We start from the raw sequence: 27,417 nt of genomic DNA on the forward strand, positions 1-27,417 counted from the left end.
AACAACCATTGTTGGGGCCTTGCTACTTTTGGTCATATTCCAATTATTTTTTGTTCCATTAAGGCAGTATGTGACTCGAAAGTGAAAGACTTCAACTTTTGCTCTAACAACCTACTGGTAAATGACATTTTCAGGCATACTCTTATAAAATCAAGAATAAAAATCGGTTGTCACCGTCCAAATGTTTGTACATAGAGTGACAAGTTACCCTAACATTTACTGATATTTGAAATTCAAAATGGCTGCCATCCCTGTATTAACTCTATGGGGAAAAATAAAATTTACAATTTTGGATAAAAAACGACGGTGAAAATATTTTTTACTCCAAGAGCTTTAAAATGAGCCCCTACATGTACATATACAAGTGGTGGATCAGAAAAGAATGGTAAAAGCTTCAATATGTTCCCGAAGCACATTCTACCTTAATAAGACATTTTTCGTATTTTTCTCTTTAAAAAACAGTATGTTGTATTACAAAGTATGTGCCTTGCAAACACAAGGAACTGTGTCCATATTGAAATGGTACTATGGACAAATGAATTCCAGTTTTGATGAAAATACACCTGTTTCCAATAACATTAAAAATTTCACACAGTCAGACAGGCTGTTTTGAGAATTGAATACTTGTAGAAGTAGAACCATGAGTTGAATTTGTTATGAACAGAACAAAGTACATCAAAAGCTACGATTAATGAAGTTTTAAACTTTGTCAGCAAGATCATTATAGTTTTGGGAGGAGGGAATGGGCTGATTGGGTTGAAAACAAATTTTCAGGCCACAAATTCACTTCAGACAGACCATTAACAGTACATACATGTATTATATCATAATGGTATATTGTGTATGGTGCAAAACAGCCATCTGATTGGTCAAGATGTGAAAATAACAGTGAGCTATATTTGCAATATGGCATGGTTAGAACATCCACGAGCTCTCAGCTATGGAAACATTCCTAATTTGAAATTTTACACCAGAATTTTATCATACTGTCATGTTATAATAGCAATAAAACACATCAGCAACAGGTATTACCACTCGGTTTTGATCAATTTACTTCATATTTGTATTTGCTATTACTCATGCATACATGTCATCAACTGGTTAAACTCTCGTGGTACACTGTCATTGGGTGTGGTTTAATTCTTAATCATACCATCGCTATTATAAAAACGCAATCATGATAAACTGATTCAGCTGAAGAAGATATTTTCATCCTATTGTCAGTTTTGAATTGTATGGCTAATTAGTAATAGCAAAGTTCAATTTACTTAACTTTCATTAGTAAACCACGCTAAACCGGGGACAATATGAACAGAAACCTTTGGGAGTCTATAGAAAATAATGAAAAGGGAGATTGTACTTGCATTGTATCAGCATTTTCTTATGTGAGTAATTAGCCTCTACATGTATGTCAAAAATTAAAATTAAAATCGTGATTATGTTTCTGTAATGGACCAGGAGTCATCAACATTGGAGAATCTTTAGATTTATGAAACTGGGATTATGTCACATTTAACATATTTTCCTTACACATGAAATAACACCTCTACTTGTCACTATGTCAAGGTCTACTCCATAAATATTACAAAATGTACTGCTGAATCAATAAAGTAGGCTTTTTATTTTTATATGCCGAAGGTCATAACAAATTGGTCATAAAATTAGACCAAGGCAATTTACTGGAAGTAGGTCCCCAATGGACACAAATTTCAATAACGAATAGGTTGTCTTCATTTGGTAAAATTAATGTGATCAGCATATGAAGTTTGCCTCACTTCCATGGTCAAATACTGGAATGTGTTCTGGTTCCTGTATGTCTGTTTCAAACTTAAAATGACTGAAATGGACGTATGCTGTAGATGCCGGGTTGTCTTGCCAATCGGTCACACTACTTTCATCTGATGAAGAGAAACTATCATACTGAAGTTGCTGTGTGTGAAATACAGATCTGCACAGCTTGAGGCATCAATGGAGAAGCCCCCCTTCCACTAACAATCATGAAGCCCATCGTGATTTGCTCAACCACTTGCACAATTATAACCTAAGATTTTAGCTTGAGCGTTCTTTAATTTTGACTTTTGTTCTGAAGAAAGCAGTTCATCACATGATCATGATGAAAAGTGAAACTGAAACAGTTGATATGCTGAGAAAAGTTCCAGCAACAGCAAACAAAGTGTCAATAATAGTGTGAAAAGTTATGGCGTTTTGATTTGTTTTTCTGACAGAGAAAACTGCACATTTTTGAACATGCAGAAGTGGACTGCATTGGTGGCTGCCAACACATATTCTATGTATACATGTACATGTACACATGTACATATACCGGTAGGGCCGTATCTGTTGATCCACTAAATAGTATAACTGTCTCACAGTGGGTTTGGTCTCCATATCCGAAACATCATTAGACTGAGCATATTGTACCAGTACGTACCATATACCATGCATATATTTATCAACATTATGCAATATTTTTAGCAAGTCTGTATTAAAACCGAAACTGCAAATATTGAACAGAATAAATATTATCATTTTGGTACCAGGCATCCACAAATGGAAAGTACATTATCAAATATTAACATATACAATAGTCAGATAAAAATACAGATACAGTGTATGCATTTTGCTGGTTGCTGCACTATCAAATGTACAAAACACAATACGATATCATCATCACTCTTAGCTAGTAAAAAAAAATATTTTAAAAAATCAAATCCTCAGAAAATATGTGAGAATGAAAGGACACAACCAAGCCTTTGAAGTTATTGCCATTGTATCACATGCAAGAAAAGGGAAAATCATTAGAATTTCTACGTAGAAGCAACAATGGGAAACCCCAACCAGCGATTTTCATTTTCCGCTTCCAAAATGTCACGAATAACTTGTGCGCGTATTTGATTACACAAGGGAGGCTTTGATAGGGTCCTGATGATATCTAAGAGAACTGTTACGCCGACGGAAAATTCAACCTACATTCTGACACCTTCACTTCTCAAAATATCAAAGCTCTAAATGTCAGAATACAATGGGTACCCCACGTGCGTAAATTTGGGCAATTGCAAAACAGCCCTCCGAAATGCTATCATCTGACATAAAAACATGTCAAGCTAAAAACATGTCAAGCTAAAAACATGAAAAACACTGCCCTGCAAACATGTGTCAGGCATAATTGGTTTGCACTCACGATTCAGTTTGAAGAAAATGAAATCTATTGATGATATCGTCGAGGCGAATCCTTGCTCGCAGATACATGTAGCAGATGAAAACATCTAGTTGGATGTCAAGCAATCACACTTTTCAACAAAAACCTTATCACTGCTGAAGTTTCATACAGCCCTTTTGTTTCCTCAGGCAAAGTTGGACCTCTACAAATGAAAATGAGGGTGTAGGGGATAAAGCACATGCATGCCCTCCCCATATTGACCGTTGCATCTTCAAAACTGGCAAATTATCTTTGCCTGACAGTGACAGTGCATACAAATATGAACACGAGATAACTTGTTCTTTGACAGATACCAGTGCAACAATGAACAAATTCTAAGTTGTCAAATTACAACCAGCTATATATCCACCAGGTAGCTTTTTCTCAAAACCTACGAAACTCTGAATGACTAAACGTTGAAAATATACATTTGGTTGCTTTTAAACCTGCACAGTGGTGTCTTTACAATGAAATTTTTCACAAATCATTTGGTAGAGTGACAAAGAACTGTGCTATGCAAAATTCACACAGACTGGAGAGCTGGTATTTCAACAAGCTTAAAATATAGAAGGGGAACAGAACTAGATATGCTGAAAAAAGAATTCAGCATTTACATTCCAGGTCAAAGGTGAGCACTTTCACTGGATAAAAAAGACTCTAATAAAGTCTTTTTCAAGAAACAGGAACATACATGTACAACATCATATCATACACGAAGCAAAAATATTTAAATTGTACACATACATATAAGTCTCAGAAACAGCACAAAATGCTCATGATCTAAAAATATTTGCCTTCTGGTTCAGAAAACTGTACACTGACAGCCCGATTTTCCCCACATTTCTCTCCTACCATGAACCAAATACATACAGAGTGCTAAAATAAACTTCATGCGTAAAAGCCTTCTGGATTGACATGTACTGGTACATACCTGTGGTGTTGCAAAGGAACTAAGCACACAGCATGAAGTGAAAGCCTTTGCGATGAAAAAAGTAGTGATACATTATTCATGAGTTTTGTGTGTCATCAACTTAAACAGCCAATCAGGGATAGATTTACCGCAAGAGGGGATCCCAAGTGACCTCTCAAACAGATAAAAGCGAGGGAGTTGTCTGATTGAAGTCATTGCATATGTCAGAGAGAGAGAGAGAGAGAGAGAGAGAGAGAGAGAGAGAGAGAGGGCGGGGAAGGGCACAAAGTTGAGTTAAATATAACTCAACAGCAAAAGTCATAAAATCCAAATTACTTTTGGTTTCTACAACAACATCACTGAATTTTGCTTCAGTACATCCCTTTAATTGAAGTTGTTCACATTTTATTTAGAGAATTGGGTCTATGCATATCAGAGTAGTAATGTTTGGAGAATGTATAGCTTTGTGTTTGAAAAAAAGAAAAATTTAGATTCACAAATTTTGGGTACTTCAATTTGTGGTTGCACCCCAAGTTTTGGATTTCTGATGCAAAAATGTACTGTAGGGTGAAAAAAAATGAAAGTGCTAGCTAAATGTATATTTTTCTTTTGTTTTTATGTCCCTGACATTACAGTCATCCATAGTCAATTTTAACCCTTTGAGTGCTCTATTGATTCCCAGCAAAATTTTAGTGTAACATTTTACCAATTTTTATGAATTTTTCTCGAATATTTTTGATCATTTTGGATCAAATGGACATCACATTTCATTGGCTACAGTTTTTCATCAAAATTTTTTTGCAAAAACTTTTAAAAAATTTACTGGGGTTTGTTTTATAAAGGCGACAAAAATTGACTTCTGGGCACGAATGGTTAACACTGGATGTATTACCTCAGACATCAAAACTGTCCAAAAGTGCAACCAACATGAAATTCCACGAGGAAAATGCAGACATTCTGGTCAATACAGCATCAACTATACCATGCAGCAACAGCTGCAATTCTAGGGAACTGTACAAGCTTAAGGGTGGATATGAATTCAACCTGCACATTCCATCATCCCCATGGTGGTACTAGTTGTAATCTGTCTTTCCTTAGGGTGTCTTTTTATATCAAATAAAAAGAATCATACCCTTTAAGATACTGTTGAATTGCAATTCGGCCTTAAAGCAAGAAGTGGGTACCTGGTTTTTGTCTTACTGAAATCTGAATACATGTGTGTCTATCAGAAGTTATACGATTCTGTTATTAAAACCACATCTTTATCTACAAGATGAGGACAAGAAAAACAGAAAAAAAATTTGATGAATAAAATTGCTTGCATCCAATTATAAAACAAAAGAGGAATATACCTTGATCCATCTTAGCATTTTCTGCAGCATATTAAGGTAGTATGCACCTCAAAAATGAAAGACTTAACCTTTGCTCATACTTTTGTCAAGCAAACTTTCAATAACTCCTTTTCACAGTCAAGAATAAAACTCTGGGGTCACTGTTCAAATTTGGGTTAAGAGAAGCAAATTACCCAACATTTACCATTTGAAATTCAAAATGGCCGCCATCCTTGTCTTGTCTGTAGGGGAGGATAAAATTCCTGATTTTCACAAAACTAAGCTGGTGAATACTGTATGCCTTAAGCTTCAAAATGAGCCCCCACGAGTGGTAGACCAAAAGAGTTTGAATATCTGTCCTACCTTAAGGATCAACATTTGAAAATGAATGAACTGACAGATGCAATATGTTTTAATTATTCAACAAACTCTTGGAAGAACTTTTTTTCAACAGGACTCTATCTACCTACACAGTCACTGTTGATACTATACAACTGTGGAATGGGAAATGTGATCACACTTACCCTGTAATTTGGTTTCCAGAAAGGATTAAACACACTTAGATAAACTAATTGTGCCTGTAGGTTTGTTTCTGAATGTAGCAAACTGTACATGGCACTGGCTGCTGAAGACACACATTGAAACAAATATTGTCTACTAAATTTACAAATTTTTTATCCCAACAATTCACACTTCCAACCACAAAAAATATACTTTTCATTCTCTTCTTTGAATGATAGCCATTTTTGAAATCCTTGAATTTATGGTATGTACATGTAGTATAACTTTTGAAAGTCTTCTCAAACATGGCAGACGTCATTTATTTTTGCATATTCATGATAGACATGAAATTTGTTTGAAATTGCATTCAGATTATAGTTGAACCCCTAAAATACCAATATCGCACGGAAATATTTGCAACTGGCAAAGAATTACTGTCTTTACTCTTGCATGCATAATTTTCTCTAAGATTCTTGTAAAAATTTTGGATACATATTTATTTTTGCATTGAAGTGAAATGGCGCTGAAAGGTTGTATACAGATATTTGTATGAAGAACAGCTGGAGATATTTGCACTGAGCATGATTGTTGGGTCCTTTGAAACTCTGTGAATGGCAAAACTCGAGTTCTTGGAAGTGAAATGACAAGAGACCCTGATGAATCCAGCTCCATTTTCGTGAAAAGCGTACTGAGTTGATTAAATGCGATTTTTTTTCTAACCAAGTTCTTGCATGTGTTGAGTTTGTTGAATAATTAAAACCTTGTCCTGTGAGCGTGATGGAAATTGAAACTAAAATACATCACCTCGGGGTAAGATTTCTGTGAAAAGTGGAGCCTTCCACCGTAAATTTGCCACACTGAAGTGTGTGTAATATGCCGTCTTACAATAAGTCATTACGCCATTGATAGTGACGGCTTCAAGAAAATCAGGGGAATCATAAATTCCCTCCAGATGTGTCCTCGGAATTTTCAATGAGGGAATTTCTTCTCTATTTTCTGAAATCTTGTGCCAGTCACGTACGACTCCTTTTTTTAGCTTTCATTTCTTCAGATAGCAAGAATAGGTAACAGTATGCTCCATTTTCTCACTTGTCATGAGAATATTAAACCATGGTAACCTTTCACTGTGAAAGTGCAAATGGCATGTACTGGCCATTCTTGCTAGCTAGAGCTCTTTATTTTACAAGGCTATGATTCTCTGCAAAATTCATACATCCAGATGCCTTCACAAAAGGGTGTGCAGTTGATTGACATTTAGTGCTGGCACTTGAAAACTTGTATGAAGGTGACATGCATAGTGTCAGCTTTATGGGACAACTGCTAAACGCTCTCAAAGAGTTGATCTTACACTTTTCACAACCAGACTATATATGGTATATCCCAATTGTTTTCAGTAGAACAGGAGTGCCAATGTACAGGGAAATATGGTGAAGGGATTTCAGATTACAAAGCAGTACGTAGTACCCACTTAAAGTTAAAGTTACCCAGACTTTCATTAAACCATGCCCCTTAAAAATCAAGAATAAAAATCAGGGGTCAGCCTGCCATGTAAATTTTGGTCTGGAGAAACAATTTAAAAACCTAACGTTTACCAATATTTGAAATTCAAAATAGCCATCATCCCGTGTTAACTCGATGGGGAAAAATGAAATTTCTGATTTTCATAAAAATCAGCCAGTGAACACTTAATTTACTCCATGAACTTCAAAACAAGCCCCCACAATTGGTAGACCAAAAAAGTATCATTATAAAAGTTTCAGAGTCCAAACATCTGTCCCCAAGGTGCTACCTAAAATACTCTACCTCAGATACAGTCTATAGAGTGATTTCAGAACTCTAACCGGAATCTGGATCACCAGGACATCCAAGAAGATGTGAAAGTCAAACCTCAAGCAGCTGGCTCCTGTAAGTCTCATCTGTGACCACACCAACGATATACGGTTACTGATGCCTCAAGCATTTACCATGTTTGAACAATTAGGTCTACTTTGCTGAGTACCATAGGGCTATAACTATATGATTATTTTTGGACAAGATTTGAAAGGACACTGAGAGGCAAAAGTCATGACTGAAAACAGTCTCTAAGTTTTCAAAATGTATGGTAAATTGTATAGCAGTTGATTGTAGATTACAGTGTACCTGTAGCACAGCCCTGTATACATCTGCTGTAATTTTTCTCACGTGAAAAATTTTGAGATGGATGGCCACATTCGACCAAAGTCAAAGATAAATTTAAGTTATTTTGTGAGTTCTGTGAAATGAAAGCCCTGGTCAGTGTTAACAGATAATGTTCAGCACTTTTACCCTCTTTTCTTGTGTGAAGGTAAAACTTTTCCATAGAAAACAACAGGGTTGTGCATAAATTTGGTGTTGAAAATGTTGAAAGTCGGACTTACCATGATTAAAGAGTATGTTGAGGTTGTACCTGCCTTACAATTTAAATACTTAAACTTTGAAACTGGAGTATCTGTGGCAAATGAAGACGGTTTTGTTTTGCATTATCTATTCTCATGTTTGAATGGCAGGGACTAAAAAACTGACAAAAAAGGTGACTAAAAATCATTATAAACAAAGTCTATTGTAAAACAAAATTGTCGTTATGTCATATAGTATTTAAAAAACACAATGTGAAAATTTCATCAAATTTGATTCAGCTTGAGTGGGGTAAATTGTTTTCAAATGTTGAACATGGGAGAAAAAGAAGCCTGGAAATCGGCGATTTGCATATTAAAATTTACACTTCTTTTTCACCAACCTTATGATTTCTTGTTATGCCAAAATGTCAGCCCTATCAATATTTTGATCTTGGGTTGATAAATCAATGAAAATTGAATGAATCTTTGCAAACAAAGTGATTTTGAGTAAAATATGCCGCGTTACATCCAATGCCATGCTGTATCTAGAATATCCCTCTGCTTGTATCAGTCACGTTATTTCTCTCTAATTTTTACTTATATCTCTCTAAGATGATGTAAGTACGGTACAGTGCAGTATCTCTGGTTTTTGTTTGTGAAATACCTTATGACTTGACAAACTGTTATAGTGTACATTACCAACCATTACTGTACCTGCCAAGTTCATATGTCACCATCAAGACAATTTAACTATAACTAGTGAGGCATAACATGTCCAATGCACTATGTCACATTTTAAGAAACGTGAACATTTTGAGGGCCCTTGAAAGCAGATACTTTGAACATGATTTTTACTGACTAAACCTGCTTTGACATACGGTATACATGCACCATACCAGGTAGTTGGTACAATGTATAGGTTTTGCCTCAATACCACTTTTTACAGACTTGGCAGATCGGGAAGTGATACTGTCTGGATAAGGCGTAAGAGTGTTAAAACAACCAGCTGCTGCTGATTACATGCACTCACTCTAAGATTCAGAGAAGAAGCTAAATTCCCTTTGAAATGTGTCCCTGGCACATCTTGTATCTATATGCCGAGTCAGCGTTATGAACTTCAATTATTCAGCTGTCTAACGATAGCTCGTAAAAATTAATGATGTGGCTAAAAATATGCATTGCTGCAAATTGTTTTCACTGAAATAGGAGAATAGCTGAATAGTATGAGAATCCCAGTTATTGTCTTGTGTACAGTAATATGACAGATGTTGTCCATACAAAAAGGGCATTCACCCCATTAACCCTTTTCCTGCCAGACAGTAATAACTGTATCACTTCCCCATCAGCCAAGTCAGCAAAAAGCGGTATTGAGCCAAAACATGACGTATTTTCACCCACTATGTTATAGCATCTTTTGTCCAAAAAAAATAAACTTTACAGTATTATGATTTCAACAGTCTTCAAATGTATAGTATTATGTTAAAATACATCATATGGAATACGTTGTGTTTCATTAATTTTAACCATCTTGACCTGGTGGTGAAATATGGACTTGGCAGGAAAAGGGTTAAAATGATAGAAGTACCTTGGTAATGTTCACTAGCTTGAAGAAACTAACAAAACACTGATGATGGTGAAAGACTGAACTGATATATAAATAGAAATTATGAAACGGCAGCTCAATACATCGTTCTCACAAATTTTATTTTTGGCAAGTCACATGACAGGCCTTCAATCAAATGTGAACTGAGGTGCAAAAAATAAGCAGATGTCAGGCAAATTATCCATAACATTGTCATTTTTTAATGATGTCAAGAAGGACTCTGAAGGAGAGCATGATTGTTATTGAGTCACGACAGTCGTCACATGTCACTACCACTTGAAAGTCGTGCAACACAATTAAACTACCCAGTAAAAAGGAGTTATACGACTGCACTGGGGTGGCTAAAATGTAGAACTCCAAAGCAGATTTCAGGAAAAAAACAGATATTTTGGATAAATATACCTTAGCAACCCTTCGTGTTTGTACAGAAAATGGACAAAGTCACAAAAAAATATTTAAAGTGTGAATGTTTTTAGACTGTGCATGTATGTAGTTATGAAATTTGCAAAGAAGTTTTGAAATGACGACCTTGCACCTTAAAGTCATTTCCAAAAGCATGCCAAGACTTCCAGTGAAAGAATTCCCTAGCAACATTTGTGCCATATGCAGTTGCCATGGCAACAGTGCCAGCACACTTTAACAATCAAAACAAGGTCGATATAAGATGTGCAAACTGCTATTCCGCTGTCTCCTCTGTTGCTATGGCACCAAGCTATATTGCAGTCTCTTTTGCTTGCTAAATGATTGATATGAAAATTCAGAAATTGTTTTTTTCCAAATCACCATTGAAGATGAAATCTCAGATGGCACTTGAGGGTCATCTTTACGGTCATAGCTGTGGGATATTCCCATTAACTCTCAAATAATTCTCTTTTCTTCCAAATCCCGTGACATGGGAGACAATTTAATAAAGACAGTCAGTATTTGTTCGCTGTGGATTTGTCAGATCTGTATGTCCTACAGGAAAAATTTATAAGCACCTTTCAACGTCATTGAAGCTAAGCCGGAGCTGGGAAGAGAATTTCACAAACGGAAAATAGCCTCTGGAGTTTTACAAGAGTTTACGATAATCCCTCTCATGTACCTTCAGCACATGGTGCTTGTGCTTGTGACAGAATCCGTCCTGCATGGAATTATCACACATCGACTAACCTAATTGTTCTCAATAACATATTATCGAAATTCTATTCTACATTTTACGTCTCATGACTTTCCGCAAAAACTAATACCTGATTAATCACAGTCGGTTTGAAAGAGGCTCCTTCGGTGAGATTTTATCTGACGCAAATACTAGCTCTCGTTTCAGCCGGAAAAATGAAGGCAAGGGGTTTCATATGCATGGAATCGGAAAGTTCTCGTTTTAACAATAAAGGGCACAGGAGATTATTTGCTCTGATGGCAACAACATACTGTATGCTTGGTTAAAAAAACTGGCCAAAAGAAAAAAAATTATTACAAAACAAATAATTCACTGATATAAACTCTGTAGCAGCACTGCAGATCCTGCTAACTGGAGTTCCAACTCTTCAATTCTGTATCAGAAAACGCAATCCCACTCATCTGTAATGTCTCACCAGTAAAGTATACGAATGAAATGTGAACATGACAAAAAATACCGCAATTATACGGTGTCGCTCACATTTGATCAGAATTGGTACATGCCAAAGATCAACAATAAGTGTTGTTTCTATCTGTTCAATGCAGGAAAATTCTACGTTGATGTTATGACAATGATTTCTGCACAGTACAACCAGAAAAACAACAAGAAATATTTAAACCAGAAAAACAAGAATGACAAAAGTAACTAAGGTCTGAAACTTTAGGTACTGGAGGTCAACTTTAGCAACATGCATAGCAGAGAATGTTTCAACCATGGATGTACAAAAATAGACATCCATGGTTTGAGCAGGTCTGTTAATATGTCACAGTTCATAAACAATGACAGGAAATGACTAATAAGCTGTTTCAGTTACTGCCACCACTCCCACACATAATAGGTACCCTGCATACAAATAGTTAAAGGTCAAAAACCTCTTACTCAGATGTGTGGGCTGTTTCAGTTACTGCCACCACTCCTGCTAATTTGCAGGATTTCCCCTTTTTCTTACCTCATTTGCATATTTTTGACACTGACACGTTCATTTGAACAACGTCAAATCTCAGCCCCTGCATCTACCTGTACACCAAATACTGAGATAGTAGCTTTGGCGGTATGGGAGCCTTCGTGTGCGACGGACATACATACGCACATACATACAGACATACAGACGCCATCGACTCACCATATAAGCTCTTTTTGGTATTTATATAAATACCAAATATGAGCTAAAAAAATACAACATTCTTCCCAGTTATAGACATGAAAATGAAATCACATCTTATTCAACGTGTACGGCAAGATGTACTGTAAAGATTATCCCAATAAAAAATTGTTCTTGCCTTGAGAGTAAACTTTCTTAAACATTTACAGCCAATACTGTTTTGTAAAATATTATTAGACAGTTTGATGGCCACGGCAGTTGATTCTGGAAGCCATGCAAATGTTGGTTTCTCAATTATTTTTTCGATTTCTAAATTATTTTATCGACAGCAAAATTTTCTTGAGTGAAAAAATTTTTGCTGATATTCCAACGCATTATGACGCTTGCTTTCATTTCCTGTACGTTTGGCAAAATATAATTGAGTTTAAAAGGGCCATGAGCTGTAACTTCTGATGAGTTTTTCACTACATTGACTTTTGTATGTCAATTGAAGCTCTTAGAGTCTAGTTCTACTCCCCAAAGTAGGTATGTTGTTACACCTACTGTGATGCTCTCTAGACATGCAAAGTGCACTGTTATTCTTTACATTTGATTCCTAATCTGGACCAGAATTCACTTGAAAACAATAAAAATGCAGTTAACACATGTACAGGTGGAGTTGACTAGATGGTATGGGACAGGAATTTTTCGTTGATAGTTTTTTTCAATAATCAGCTATTGGTGCCTCATTCACAACATGGACATTCTTATAGAATAAGAATAAATTTGAAAATAGGGTTGAAAAGAGATTTCATGTGCATGTACATCAGCTAAAACATGAACAAGTCAAAATGATAATGGCTTCTCATGGACTTCCAGCCTAAAAAAGTTATTTCTAAGATGACGAAAAAACTGCCCATTTAGATGAACAAGCATGATGTCGTTTGACTTATTGGTGACAGTGATACCTTCACAATTACAGCACAGTGAATTTCCAGATTTGTTTTCCATCTTGAGATTTTATAATATGCAGCATCTATACTTTCTTGGCGGATTGAATATTGCTACCATAGGAGTAATTACTAGCTGCCATTTCAGCAAAGTCCTTGAATTTCTGACTGTACGGTATAAAGAAACCTGCACAATATAAAATGCCTCCAGCAAAAAAAAGAACATTTGTTTCGCCCATGCTGCTGGCGTGTTCTCTGTGCACGACACGATGCACTGACAATAATCTGCTATCTTTACATCTACTCATCTGCTCGGAACACGAAGTGGAATTTGACACCTCGCTATCCCCTTTCATTTGAATCCTTATTACAATCCTGTTCATTTCACCAGCATGGTTGGTTTCATTGGGAACCAGCAGGCAGGGGAGGGGGGAGGGATAAAGAGGGTGGGGATGCTTCTGATGCACACAAAGCATGACATGAGAGAACTCATTTATGCAAATATTTCATTTATTAATGAGCATTGTTTGATCATGGAAATTCTATAATGGTTCGTGATCATGAGGAGAGTTAGTACTGCTCTGAATAGGTAAACAGGTATTTCTCATGCATTGGGCCTATCATCAGTGAACATTTTTCCCGGAAAAGAGTTCCGACTCCTAGATCTCTACACATAAAATTTGCCATTATCAACTGTCACAATCCCCTCTCCCTTTTAGGAATATTTTACATCAGGATTGACTCTGTACATTCTAAATGTCGGCTGGAAGTAAGCAACAGCTTCAGAAAGTGTCCAAGGACCACAATATATTTTTTATTGTTTATAGTGGAGTCTCCAAGGGATTCATTAATTTTTAAAGTACCGGTAGATGTGAAAAGAAAGTGTCAATTTTACTTGCTTCAAAGAATTTTATTTGCAACATCGAGAAAGTAGAAAGCAGCATTGCCATCAGTAAAAACAAACTTGGTAAGCATATAAAGAAATGGGGAGACTATACACGAATGCTTAAGGTAGATTGCGCCTTGGGGACAGATATTCAGAATCTCAAACTTGAGCAATATTTGTTAGGCCTACCACTTGTGGGGGTTAATTTTGAAGTTTATTGGGTAAACAAAATTTTTACCACCTTAGTTTTGTGAAAATCGGGATTCATTTTCCCCCATAGAGATATGGATCACAGCCATTTTGAATTATATTTTATATCATTCTATTTCATCTCTCTCGTACCAAATTTTGCACGGTGATAACTGATTCTTATTCCTGCTTTTGAAAGAGAATGGTAAAAACTTTGTTTTAGGAAAGTTTCAGCAAAAGTTAAAAGTCTTTCACTTTCGAGGTGCACACTACCTTAACAGGGGAAATTTAAAGTTTGATGTATCACAGTAATTTCCAAAACAATGGAGCAGATTTCAGGTTTGTGAACAGTTTCTTCTGATTCCAATAAAATCTTATTAAATAAAAATAATTACTGATACATATGATGTGATATCCTCACCCAAACTTTGTAAATGTTAACAGTAAGCACTGGTTTTGCATTCCTAATCCCCTTACAGTGCAAGATGGTGAGAAGGTCATTAGACACATACATTGATATTTCTATACTGACATTCACAACATAACAATACTATTATCAATATTTCACATAAATTCTGAGAAGCATTCCCACAAATGAGAAACTGTTTACCTTTCATGATCATGAAAGTCCAGGCTAAAAATTGTCATGTTCTCTGAGTGATGAATTACTATGCATAACTTACACTACACTTTGACATATACTTGACTTTCTGATGATGAACAAAGAGAAAACTTGAACAGTGCAGATCATTATGAGAATCAACACACTAGCATTTTTTGCAGTCGGGATCGAGAAACTTTTTTTTTATTTATTGTTACATATTATAAAAGAAAGTCTTTGATTTCATAATTTGTACGGCCACAAAGAGTCAACTTTAGTCTGTTTTCACATCAATTTCGTCTCATTGCCATGTGTATCGAATAATATGCAAAATACTAGACAGCAAGCAGCAAGTTTTAAGATAGTATGCACCTCTAGGACAGATATTTCAACTCTCATTTTTTCAGTACTTTCTGGTCTTCCATTAATGAGGGCTCATCTTAAAGTTCTTGGAGAAAGAATAATTTTCACCATCTTAGTTTCTTGAAAATTGATTAAACTTTTTTCCCCCTACAATGTTAACACAGGAATAGCAGCCATTTTGTATTTCAGATATCAATAAATTTAAGGCCATTTATTTCTCTAGTACCAAACTTGGCATGGTGACCCCTGATTTTATTCCTAATTTGGTAAGAAAATGGTTGAAAGTTTCACAGAGGAAAGCTTGCACAAATGTTTAAGTCTTTCACTTTCGAGGCACATACCACCTTAAACCTGGACAATGATGATTTATTCCAAGCAGAAGGATTTGCAGTGCTTATTGATGTATATCTGGCAACATGTTGCCCCTGTAGGCTTCCTGAAACATCATCCAAATCCCCTCATAATTTACCAAAAGCTCTCAGAGCCATGCATAACGGCTAAGAGGAAACCCGGACAGATCATTTTCATGCTTTGTGACTTAATGCCCCTGACTGAAAGTGACAAATCTCCCAGTCACAGTTTGCTATTGCAGAGTGTAGGCTTTCCAGAAAGCATCCCTTTATTTTTCGGTTTCATGAATGCAACTGACAGGGGGATGAAAAGACATAAAACTGTATCAAAGAAATATAAAAATTGAGTTAGCAAAGGCACAGATGTACCTCGGAGTCCTCAACAGCTTCATTAGTGCAGTAAATTATCTTGGGAATAGGTTTGAAAGAAAAAGTTCAAACTCCTTCGAAATCTTACCAACAATACATCTTCACTGGCAAATTTGAATGTACATCATTTTGAATAGTAAATTAACATTAATAAAATCAGTGATATCAAAGATAAAGTTGACGTCATTTTTTTTTTTGTCTGAAAGTAACAATGGGACGGTTTAAAGCTTCCTTAGAGCAACACACAGTGTGATAGTTCCGGGTTTTGAATTGAAATTCACATGGTACACTACCATAATTTGAGCACAACATGGTGTCAAAATGTCACTGCAATACAAAAGCATAAATATCTGCAAAATAATGTATATGACTCTGAACAGGTACAACTATTCAACACATAATTTTGGTAAAATTGAAATTAGTATTGTGTAAATGTGACTGACAATTTGGCTACGGATAATACTGGATGGACACACAGCCCTCTTCATAATAACTCTGAATATGACATATTGCCAATACACATGTAAAGACAAAAATCCTGTCATTATCCAACGATTTCCATCCTTCACTTCACAAGATTAGACCAGCTTATCTCTCAAAGCTTTGTTCTCTGTAGAAAATTGAACGTAATAATCCTGACAGGCTTTTGCTTGAAACCTTTCAAGATAACAAGCCATACCTTTGTCACATTTGCTTTGACATCACTGAGCCATCTAAATGGGAGCAAAATTGAAGATGGGCATGACGCACGGATGTTCATCCCATTTTACAGTCCGTACATCAATATTTTTTTCCCTCATCAGCTATTTAGTCAGTTCCATACACCCTGGATTCATAGTTGAGCAAAACTGTATTAGCACTTTATAGGCTTCATCTCTGAATGTGATATCCGTCAATTCCACACGGTACGCCGAGTAACAGATAAAACAATAAGTATCTGTTGGCAGTTTGATTCCTAGAGTGTCCCTGAATCACAATTTGAAACGATACATTTGGCGGTTACTACTTACACACTTCATAATCTTCCAACCTTTCCATTTTTAAAGATAATGAACAGAATGTTAGATCTTGACTGGACGTGGTCAGAATAAGAAAAGTTTTTCCATACGAGACATGATGTAGTAAATACCATCTATTGAAGGGTTTGCATAACTTGTATTTTCTTTTTATCAGAACTCAAAGTTTTTACACTTTGCTGTCATGAAAACACTTTTTTGTAAAACGCTGTGACAGATCTGAGATTTAATTACGAACAAATTCACAAAAGATATTTTCTTCCATTTTCTACTGCTCCGATCTATGCTATGGTAACCATGGCTCCAAGTATTTATGCTCAGCTTCTTTAAGAAACCCACAATCACATTCTCCTGTCCAGTTTCAATCCTGGAAGTTTCTGTGATTTTTTTCTCAAGAGTTGTAAATCTGGGACATTTTAAACGATATATTCTGTACAGTTTCAATCATGTCCTTCAAAAACTGAGGCAAATTTCATAGAAACATATTGATATCAAATTAGGTCCACTGGTCATTCCATGAAACCTAGGCTGTGAAAAAAGACAGCAACATCTCAATTAATGTGAATTTGCTTTTGATTATCCATTGAAAGATTCAATCAACCAATAAATTTATCTGCACATTTACTTATACATTGAAGTCGCTTTTGTATCAGTTATGTTATTTTTATCTTTTTTGATTTTTTAATTTTCTTTTTATCTTTTCCCCTCTCTGAATTTTTTGTGTGATTTACATCGTCGTCAAATTTGCCCCATTCTTTGCTGTAAATCGATTACTGTCAATGAGGTTTACATGAAGTTTCAATAACTGAACACGCCCCCCTCCAATACAGACAGTGACACATGCTGGTACAATAAACGTGACATTTATTGCTCCATCGAGTTGCCGAGAAATAATATAGTTTGGTATTATAAAATTTGTATACACTGCTAGCTGCTCCCGTACAAGTATTTGTAAATATGTGAACATTACCGGGGATATTGTAGGGGTTCATTAAGTTACAGCACGATTGCTTTTCCAGTAACCGTGGTGACAACAAAGAGAACTGAACGGTGCCGCATACCACAGCAATGGTCGGCAACAAAGATACACAAGAATTGTTCTGCAAAATGCTACGTTCTGATAACCATAACCTGACCGTTACTTGTTCAGTTGTTGCGTTTCAAAGTTCGCACTATAGTCAACGTTCCAATGGTTTCAACGACGCACTGAGCACCGACTCTTTTCCAGCTAAATCGTGTCGTACGCACATGTCTTTTCTCTTGATATGGGAGCACTCGCTGATCAGCAGTGCAGAGCAGTGTTATCAGAAATACGTTTACATGTACTGTATAAAACTTTCATCGAAATGAGGTGTCTAAGTTCAGCGAATACTGCTTGCTCTACATACATGCTTTGGTTTGCAAGATAACTCTGTATGGGTAATGCTATCGTGCTGTTTTCGATCCCCGCCGCGATGCATCTCATGCTACAGTAATATATAGTATTTTATACCCACCTGAACAGCTAACAGATGAATATACTTCAATCAATGGTTCAATCAAATTGCAGCAATAAAGCGGGTACCAGTGCAGAGTATTATGCTGTTGCTGAAGCTCCAATACTGAGTCAACGTCAGTAACAAGCCCTTGATAGTATTCGAGCCACAAGGAAATCGTCTGTACAGTTAGTGTAGTACCAGTACACTTTTGCCTCCGACGTCAGATTTCTGGCCTGCCTACTCAACGTTACATTTCCATTTGTTTTGGTTTGACAATTTTCAAAATGGCTGCGAAACAATCTGCGCCTGCGCGTCCTTACGAGTTTCCCGTCATCCTCCACGAAAGCGGCAACTCTCGCAAACTTTGAAACTTTCCCACTTCATGAACCGGCAGTGTGGGCAGACCTCGTCTGTTGGTGTATCCCCTTTGAAATGCGGGAAATCCTCGAAACTCGCCCTGATTAACAGTAAAGGGACAGCAGCTGTAACTTTTGATAATTGTTTCACTTTTTCGTTTCGTCCGAGTCGTCAACTACAGTTTCTTGCTCTCATCTCCGAACATGTTGAGACACACAGCATTCAGCTTGTCAATTCAACCTGCACATGCGTAGACTGTATTGTTAGTGTTGACAAGAGAGTTTGATGCCGGGCTAAAATTTCAGTGTAAACATTAACAGTTCACTTTTTTCACTTTAAACGTGTATATGCTGCGTTGACAAGCTGGATTCAGAGTATTTCAACATGCTTTGTGGTAGAACAATACTGGCAGTTGAAATACAAAAGAAAACTAATGAAAAAATAATCATCAAAAGTTACAGCTACTGTCCTCTTGTTTTTTAGAAGTTACAGTGAGCAAAGAGAAGTTGGAGTTGCATTGCTACCACGACCAGTTAACAGTTGTGATACTTATCTGTTGACGCATAGCCTAGACTGGCAAAATCTCAAGTGTGCTGGTTACTTTTTACGATCAAAATATATCTCGGGAGAACACAAGACAGGTCTGAACATGAGGTCTAACATTTGACTAACTCTTCTTTCATCGATGTTGTTGATGACCCTATCTTAGGATTGACAGTCAATATCTTGCGACAAATTCAACTGTAAGTAGGCTTCATTTTACAAACGAAGGCAATATACCGCTCATTTTCATAAGCGCATCTGTGATTAACTTTTAATTACCATTTTGGATTTTATCGCGAGCAATGTTATTCAAAGTAACTAGTGGGTGGTTGTTTTAATACACTCAATACTGGAACGTCCCTTGAAAACGTCGGATTTATATGAATTTACGGAAATACTATTACGTAAAATTCATGACGAACTGTGCTGTCTGCCGGTCAAGGGGAATATTACTGCTAATTCGTATTATTCGCAAAAGATGTATCCAGGCCTAGGTCTCTTATAGGTGGAACTACTACATTTCTAGAAATGAAATGTCACAAAAAATTAACGCGTAAAATGGATCAAACTATGGTAAATCGCATTTGAGTGCATCTCGCAATTAAATTTACATAACATCTATCCTTACATTTGTCATATGTCAATAGGTAAAATGTAGTTGGAACCACATGGGAAAGAAATCAGTCCCCTGGGGTGGGGAGGGAGGGTTTTTTGTGCAACGGTTTACCTTATTTGATTTTGTTAATTTTGACTGTGATATTTCAAATAAAGAGTTCAACTCCACACCGTCTGACTGCTTTATATAGTAGTAATAAAATATACGTGTGTGACGGCTGTGGTGTTGACTTAATCAATTAATCCGCTGATACGGACAGCGGATTTAGCAAGTTGGCAATGTTTTCGGAGTAATTATAGTGGTGTATACACAAGTTGGAGAGGAGATAAGGACTTGTCGGTAATATATAAAGCGGTCAGACGGTGTGGACTCCAAATCTTTATTTGAAATACTGCAGTCAAAATTAATAAAATTACTATGGCATGGAGGTAGGTCTGCTACCTCCATGCTTGTAGTAATAAAGAAAGCAGTCAGACGGTTTGGAGTTGAACTCTTTATTTGAAATATCACAGTCAAAATTAATAAAATCAAATATGGTAAACCGTTGCACAAAAAACCTCCCTCCCCACCCCAGGGGACTTATTTCTTCCCCCTGTGTTTGAACTATAAGTAAAGCTACAAGCAGCTTCATGAGGCCCAATCTTCTTGCATACATTGGCTCATGGGACTGATCAGTTTCTTCAGCCTGGGGCGGGGTATTTCATGGGAGGTCACTCTGTTATTGACTTTGGTAATTGGGGTCACCATGTTTTTCAAATGCGCTAAAGGGGTCAGTGTGTGTTTGAATTTCGACACGGGCTCATACTTGCCTAAAATGCATCGTGTCAGCCACAAATTGCACCATTCAGTTGCATTTTTCTGCGCGCCCTTTGGGCACTTTACTTTAATAATCAGACATTTTTAAGGTGCGTCCTTTGGGCACGTGACTTTGTTATATCAGACATATATCAGAGATATCTGTATGTTTAAACTTTTTGGCACGGGCGCGTTACTTTAAAATATCAGAAATATTTTTCAGCATGCCCTTCAGCCACATGATTTTCATATATCAGACATACCGTATATATCAGAGATATCTCAATGTTTAATATTTTTGGCGCGCCCTACGGGCGCAGTTATTTAATATATTAGAGATATATGTCAGAAATATCTTGATGTCTGCAAATTGAAAGTGTACTAATCATGAAAAGCTTGAAAAGTTCCCGAAACTTTTCTGTTTTCTCTATGAGAATTCACTATAAGAAAGCAACATGCACTAATATTTCACTATGTATAGTGAATACAGTGACATGCTTTAGAAAGAGAAAAATGACAAGATATTGTGTCATAGGTGATTCTGTAAAAAGGTACTTTTTCATGACTAAAATAATAGTTAACGAAGAGGCAGTTTTTGTCATTATTAGCTGTGCTTCATGGTTTCAATGTTAAAAAAAGACCCTCTCAGACACTGAACTGCGTACATCAGATTTGGATAAAACTTATACAAATAGCTCTTTATGGCTTCTCAGGAGATGTAACTGGGTGGCTGGCATGTCTAAACACCCATCAAAATTTTTGATTTACTGCTTTTCTTTCGTCGATATTAATAATTGACATTCATTTATGTACGTAAGTTATGGACATCTGGTTATACATAGAAAGCGGAGAATACATTCACAGCTCATTCACTTTAATTTTTTTTCAAGAGCAACCTCTCGGAATCTTTTTCCTCCAGAACAACAAGCTTCCCCCCTATCAAAAAGTCCTACCCTACAGCATTTTCCTTAATCCTCTGAAATCAGTGGAGGGGCTTGTAAAAGTACAAGCAGGGGCTTATACTTGGACAAGTACAGTACAGATATTATATGGTACCCAGCAGTAAAAACCAACTTCAAAAAGTTATATACAGTTTGTACAACATGTGAATTGAATTGGCTTATTTTCATAGCATATTTCCACTTTAAACTTTGGGGTTTTTAGGTGTTTTGTCTTCAATATTGCATTCTGTTTATAATTGTGGTGTCACTGCACAGAGGGATGATGAAATGTACCTACCTATGGCATAATAAAAACCTCTACTTTCTCACTCTAACTCTCTGTATAAGAATTTTAGATGCATCTTAGTCATCACATTTCCGTGACAGAAATATAGTGTGCTGATCTATGGTATAACTGTGTTACGTCAAATATTACAAGTGGGACACATCAGTCCATTGTCAAGGTAAGTGAACTTAGGGGCAGTCGTTTTTTACGGGGAGGGGGTTGATGGAACTCAAAATGCGCTGCAAAATTGTACTTCTGCAGCTAAGGGTTTAACCTTCCATGCATTTCCACTGGCAGATCTGTTCATCTCTATCAAAGAGAGGTGCAAATTAAATTACGTTTTGACAATTATTATATCAAATTCATTTATGCACCACATGAAGTCCGTCATCACCAGATTTTTCGATGAAAACATTCAGAATTAATATGATTGTAAAGTTTCCACACCATCCTCTCTTTGCTAGTAAAACTAAGATTATTGGTTATATTCGAAGAACCACTTCAACTTGACCGCACTCAGTCATAAAATATTCAAAATTAAAATATCTTGTAAAAGTTCAAGAAGAAGAAGTCTACAAAACTAAACATTTCCATCTAGCATAACCGCTATTCTTACAAAACGGGATGGAAACAATTTGAAGAGAAATATCTGCAAATTTAGCCCTGAATAGGTCTCGTTGATACCTTTAATAACTCGTTACACAACTTTGCACTTTCAGATTTTTTAAACTACTGTTGCATCCGTCCAGATGTTCAGGTCATTGCGAATAGTGGTCATTTCGGAAACGTTACAGATATCGTGAAGAGATCTGTGGAATAACAGAACAAGCTGTTATTTCACAGCAAAACTATTAGAAGATCGTAATTTATGTCATCGAAGGTATACTTTAGTACCAGATTATTCACAGCCTTTCAGACCGTAACTGTATTATCTTAACGTCAACCCCTGCCTCCACGAATTGTGAGACTCAAGTAAGTGAGGCATCGCAATGCGTTCCTGCATTTCGTTCCCACGCCACATTTTGTCTGTCTAACGAACAGTATTTGTTGGATATATCATAAAATATGGAATCTGCAATGCCGTTATCTAGATGTAGACACAAGGGAAACAAGCGTGATACGGTTGCATTTCACTTCACACCCAACTTTATCCCTACCGTCATTTCTAGCATAGTCCGCCGTGGCGTTTTGCAAGATTTCACGGCCCACTCTACATTTACAGTACCACTTGGATATGAGGCGAGCGGTATAGAATAGCGCCGCCTGTTGTTAACCCGTGTAGGTAAGTAAGACTACTCGGCTAAGAACGAAGGCAGATTCATCTGCGCTGTTAAATGTCGCGTAAATTCCTGTATTCCTATATAAAAATCAGTCATCCTCCATATGTTTGGTTGTTTGTAAGCACGTTTACCAACGAACTCCCAAACAATTCTAGTTATGCGTGTCTTAGAGGAAACTCGTCTACAGAAGTTCCATAAAATACCCGAGCATATTACGCCATATTCAGAAACGACAATTCAACTACTCCTAGTTCACATTTCCTGTGAGAACAACTGTCTCCCAAAGAATATAGCCGTTAATTTGCCATGTTATCGTTCACATGTTTATCGACTTTGGTACACTGACTCAAAACGAATACTAAACACTGAAAGTCTTACAAAATAACCGCCATGCCGAAATTGAGAAGTTCGAGGAATCAAGAAATTCCTTGAAATATCGAGAAACAAAACACTATTGACACGATCGATATTATGCAAATGAGAGAACTCAAATTATCTTACGTAGTTTGATATTACATCTGACAATTCAATTTTGATAATAAGTAGAAAAGTAAATCAAAGGTTTTCAGTGAGAGGGACTTTCTGTTACGGCATATCAAACACGGTCACCAATTATGTCATCGTCATGTCAGCTTGGAGCTTTATTTCGCTCTACCAAGCGATAAGCTTAATGTCAGTAAAATATGTTGGAACCGGCTTCGGCTTAGATCCTGATTAAAATACTGAGTGACGTGAGCCACGCTTTTGAAGAATTACGACCACCAAGCCGTAACCATGGCAACGCTAAATGCTTCGGTATTGCGCGACGGATCGATTATACGGAATATCACGAACGTAATGGGAAGGGCGTTTTGGCTAATATTACGCTCTGCGCCCACTATGAACTGACGGCCTTCGGGGGATTCAATCAATTTGAGATAAGCAACGCCACTTCTCCGTTCTTTAAAGTCCTCCGAGATGACATGACATTAATCCCATTACATGCTGTGGTAGCACTCTGTATTCTGACGATATGGAGACAAGACATTGCTTTCAAGGAATACAAACCTCCTCAAAATATTGCTGAGGTATCGAATGGCGCTTCTACATAGTAAACGGTTCTCTCAAAAACATCGAGTTTCTCCAAAGCTAGAATCAATCGGGATGGATATGATCTCTCAAGACCGAGAAAATGAAAATTGAGGAAACTCGGCTATATATTCGAGGGTTTTCCTATGTATTTCAGCGAAAATCATAGTTATTGCACGGTTGATGCATTCAAGAAAACAAACATATCCACATAATTTCCTAGAAGAAAATGTGTTCAGCAGTAGAGGAGAATATGAAGAACTTGCAATAATGAACGCTTTCGTAACACTATTATTCTAAATAATGGACACGCGTACAAGATTTTTCATCTGTTTCATATTTCCATACCGCGCACTTTGATCAGAGCGTTGCTAATGTCCTGATGCATTTGCCTTTCAAAGGATATCATTCAATTTTACTCTCACTGCCTCTAAATCCCTGATTTTGTTTGCATTATTAACTGTGTTGGTGATGATATTACCACCTCATAGCGAAATATTCAAATAGAAACTGCTATTTGAACGACGCCCTCAGCACAACAAAACTAATGGGCTCTCACCGCAAGATATTAGCTTCTTCAAACTTTCAATTGGTGCAGTGTTTATAAACAAATACCAAAGGGTCACTTCGTCATTTCCCCTGGGCATGAATATAATGTCCAAATTTTCACATTAACCGTTACATTGGCGGCCAAGTCTAGGGGGCGCACCTACAGATAAAGATTACGCTCAAATTTACCTGTACGTTTCATGAATCACTGCAATACATGTAGACACACATTACTGCGTGGATAAACAAGCACGATATAGCTCTAGTTTGAAACGGAAATCGTGAAAAGACGAAGCAAAGTTTTAGGACATGATATGCAGGAAGAATAAACACGAGCCATTAAGGTTTGTTCGGTGGAAGAGGGCATCAAGATGGGGTCTTATAAAGCAGAAACCTCAGTCTTTATTTCTAATGACTGGATGGAAAATTCTGATTCAATCCGACAGATGCCTTCCTTGTAGTACACGTGTATACATTCATTAGTAGAACAAGATATCTCGTTGCCATATTTGTTTCAAAATTGGTCTATGAAGTAAAGAAACTAGCGTTAACTTTCAGAAACCCGACACATGGCTTTCATTGTAGTTTCATATACCACACCAAATTTAACCGAAAGCAAACGGTCTCTAAAAAGCTCTCACATTTTGGGTATATGTTAATGTGAAATTAAGAGCTTCCTTCACTATACCCTCGATTGATGCTATACAGTATCCTTATCGTCTTAAGTTCCGTATTATTCAGCTCAAAGCTATCACCTGAGTGGACTGTTCATATCTTCAACCAAACAACTGAAAAGAAAAGACATGCTTCGAAGTTTTTGAATAGAATTCTACTCTGTGTTTGATCTACATATGTAAGGTGATTAGGAATGTGTAGCGTCGTGCCCGGCTTATGCATTTCATTTCTTCGTACCTGTAGAGGGCGTGAATATGGTCCATTGTGGACAGCAACTTTCAGAAAGTGTAACAAGGTGTTTTACATGACGATGTGTCAATTTAACGAATTTGAACAACGTCAAAGTTTGAAATGTAACTAGGTGAAAGCTACTCCTAACGCCTTCCAAACAATTCGAACAAGCCCCTCCATGAACCATTTATCCCCACCAAGAGATGTTGCTGCTACTATCCGTACTAAAATAACCCAAACTGCCCTCTCTTAAGTGCAAACGATCCTCTGCTCTTTGCCCTCTCTTTGCCACAGGCTGTTGCCACTCCAATGAAAAACAGCTTAAAACAACCAAATTATAACCTTTGCCTGCCTTACAAGTCGTAAACCGAACTCGAGCAAACGAAAGAAATCTCTACTCTCTCTGATACGATTAAGATCTCCGCCCTTCCACCAAGAAATCGTCTTCGGACACCTTTTTCTCAAATAGCTTTCTTGGCCGTCTCTGCCATAATACTGGCACTTCATGTTTTTCATGACGCAAACTCCACATCTATTTCGTTACACAATGAAATAAAGTAAAGGGACAGTAGCAGAAGATTTTGATGGCATTTCACTATTTGTTTTTGTCAAGTTCAAGGTCTTGTCCTCCTCCAAAATCGTATTGAAAAACCCGTTCTAGCTTGTCAACACTGCGTCCATAATTGTAAAAATGCACTGTTATTGTTTACATTTTCACTTGTCAACAATATTAATGTGCTCTACGCATGTACTGTCGGTTTTGAGGAGCTGAAGACTGTATATCTCAACATTCTTTTGGGAGTATACAAGGAAAACTTTCTGTAGTTGACATTAAAACTGAAAAAATCATCAATTTTTACAGCTGCTGTTATGGAGTTGACTTGCTGATGTCAGTCCAAAGGAATAACTTGAAATTTAAGTGTTATCAGCTGAAACTAGAATTTTGTAATTTACGCAAGGGTCAGAGCTACAGGCCAACGTTTTGTAAAGTTGTGTTCTGTCAATAGCGGTCGACTGATTGCATATGTTTTATGTTGGTGGCGCGCTAACTCTATACGGAGATGTCAGTCACGCGTCGAAGTTCGCTCATATACAGGCACAAATAAGGGCGCCTTCATTAATTACGGGGGCGTGGGCCGGGGGAATTCCGCGCACACCTGTACCGTAAAATGTGACCCTCCCCCTATCCTCCTGTCTAAAATGTGACCCTCCCCCTTGTCCGACATTCTAAAACTTGACACCAACCACTGCAGTTTTCTCCCCAGGAATAACTGAAGCAATATCAGCCAATTTACATAATAATTGGTTTAATTGTAATGTAAGTTAGGGACAAATTACAGAGGGGAAGGCTGGTGAATAATTTTTTTCAAATGCAAAAAGAGGTAAATCTGTGCATTTGTGTACACTTGATTATTGATATAAATGTTCTTGATTAGACTAGAGTGGTTACAAGTCCATGGTTGTGCGAAAAATTTGATTTTGGAATTTCACCAAAATGTGGATTTCTTATAGATGGCAGTCTATAATGAAACTATGAATAATTTTTTTCCAATACAAAAATAGGTAAATCTGTGCATTTATGTATGCTTGATTATTGATATTAATGTTATTGATTAGATTAGAGTGATTGTAAGTCCATGGTTGCGCAAGAAATTTGATTTTGGAATTTCACTAAAATGTTGATTCATTGTACATGGTAGTCCATGAGGGAACTATGCAAAATTTTTTCCAATAAA

General features: G+C 36.8%; 1 protein-coding gene across 2 annotated transcripts in view; it reads right to left on the bottom strand.

Moving 5' to 3' along the window:
* The window catches only part of LOC139118631 (basic immunoglobulin-like variable motif-containing protein), a 63,482-nt gene extending 44,839 nt beyond the window's left edge, over positions 1 to 18,643 (bottom strand). The window contains exon 1 of one of the 2 annotated variants that reach the window (XM_070682047.1): positions 18,359 to 18,643. The gene's annotated coding sequence lies outside the window, so the exon portion shown is untranslated. Of the gene's footprint in view, positions 1 to 4,130; positions 4,203 to 18,358 lie in introns of those variants that run through there. The other variant, XM_070682048.1, reaches the window with a different exon arrangement.
* Positions 18,644 to 27,417: the final 8,774 nt, after the last annotated feature.

Source organism: Ptychodera flava, chromosome 19 (genome assembly GCF_041260155.1).
Source record: "Ptychodera flava strain L36383 chromosome 19, AS_Pfla_20210202, whole genome shotgun sequence".
Taxonomy (NCBI): domain Eukaryota; kingdom Metazoa; phylum Hemichordata; class Enteropneusta; family Ptychoderidae; genus Ptychodera; species Ptychodera flava.